A 1,870-nucleotide genomic window follows, 5' to 3' on the forward strand; every position below is an offset into this window, starting at 1 on the left:
ATCTCTTCCAGTCAGTTGGCCAAGTGGTTGTTCTCCAGATTTCTTGGCACAACTTGGTGAGCACGTCCAGGGCAGCATCTGTTAGCTGTGCCAGTTGTGCCCATTACTACTAACCAAAGTAAGATGCAGAATACTGAGGACTAGGCCCTGCCAACTGATGTAAAGATCACTCAAGACAATGTCTCTAAGTCCTCAAGCCGATGACTCAGACCATCAACATGTGGCTAAGTGTTCATACATGTCCTCACACCATATGATATACATGGATATATGTACAGAAAGTACAAAAATGCATGTAGAAAACAGGTTCTGATAAGCATATATATAAATGGATTTTTGTGAGTGTATTTCTAGATGCCATCTATTCATCTTGAAAGTTCCACCTATGTATTCACTCATGAATAGATACCCATTTACTATTACTGTCTTATACCTTCCAATGTCTTCCTTTGCCTTGATTATGATACAGTGATCTCTTTATTATTGCATATTGACTTCTCTTTCATCTGGGCTAATTCACGTCTATTCTGTAATTAGTATTTTTCTCACTCTCTACCTGTTATTATTGCGTTTGGTGTGACTGAGTCCACCCTGACTCATAGTGACCCTATAAACAAAGATCTGAGCCTTGTGTCATTGTCACAGTCTCCATCCTGCACCATCGTCATGATCTCCATCATGTTCAAGCCCACTAGTGAAGTGGCTGTGTTAGTCCATCTCATTGAAAGTCTTCACTTTGACTTAGCCTCTACCTTTCACAGCATGATGTCTTTTTCTAAGGTCTCCTGATATCCAAAGTAGGTAAGAGGAGTCTCCTACATCTATCCTCTATCCATCCTTACTTCTAATAAGATCCTGGTTACAGTGCCTCCAAGAAGGATTTGTTAGTGTTTTTGAAAGTCCATAATATGTTTTCAATCCTCTTTCTTAACAAAACAATTTAAATGCATAGATTCTTTTCTGTCCTCTATTTTCATTGTCCAACGTTCAGATGTATCTATCCCTATTAGAAACTAACAGCTGAGGTTTACAGAAGCTATAAACCAAGAGAGAGGATATTGTCCATCTTTCTCTCATGGAACATCTGGTGATGTTTTAACTGTGAGCCTTTGGGATGTCAGTGCAATGCCTTACAGTTAGGCCATTAGAGCTCCCTAGTAATAAAATAACATTTGTTTATTGACTTTCTATAGTAATGGCCTCAATAGTTGTCTCTTTGGATTGGCCTATCTCACTCAAGCCTAAAAATGTTCATCTTTTAGGTTCATTCTTTTTATGAGACATTATACAAATTGAACAATATTCTTTAAGAATGTAACTGTGTAGCAATGAATTGTTCGTACACTCATCCCTGATATATTTCCATTTTTTGCTATTATATTTGGTGCTGTGATGAGCATGGATGTGCATATATATGTTTGTCTATGACTTTTATTTGGGTTGTGAACCTAGGAAAGGGATTTGTCATCCTTCCCCTTGTTTTTACTTCTTTTTATTTTTGTTCAAGTTTCTTCTGTGTCAGAGCCTCTCCTGATACATATTTTGATCTTTTCTTTCTTCCATATCTTTACAATGACCTTTTCATTTTTATTTTTTTAATTGTGGATTTTTTATGGATTATTGTTGTTGTTGTTATGTGCCATCGAGTCGCTTGCGACTCATAGCGACCCTATGTACAAGAGCTCTATACTCTCTTCTATCCTGTACCAACCTAGTCATCTCAAACGTGCTTATTCCCAACTTCCTAATCACAGAATTGATCCATCTCATCAAAGGTCTTCCTCTCCTTCACCGCCCCTCCACTCTGCCAAACATGATGTCCCTCTCCAAGGACCAGTCCCTCCTTGCAACATGCCCAAAATATGTCAGA

The sequence above is a fragment of the Elephantulus edwardii genome, unplaced genomic scaffold (genome assembly GCF_000299155.1).
Source record: "Elephantulus edwardii isolate Elephantulus edwardi_28Jun2011 unplaced genomic scaffold, EleEdw1.0 scaffold00090, whole genome shotgun sequence".
NCBI lineage: Eukaryota > Metazoa > Chordata > Mammalia > Macroscelidea > Macroscelididae > Elephantulus > Elephantulus edwardii.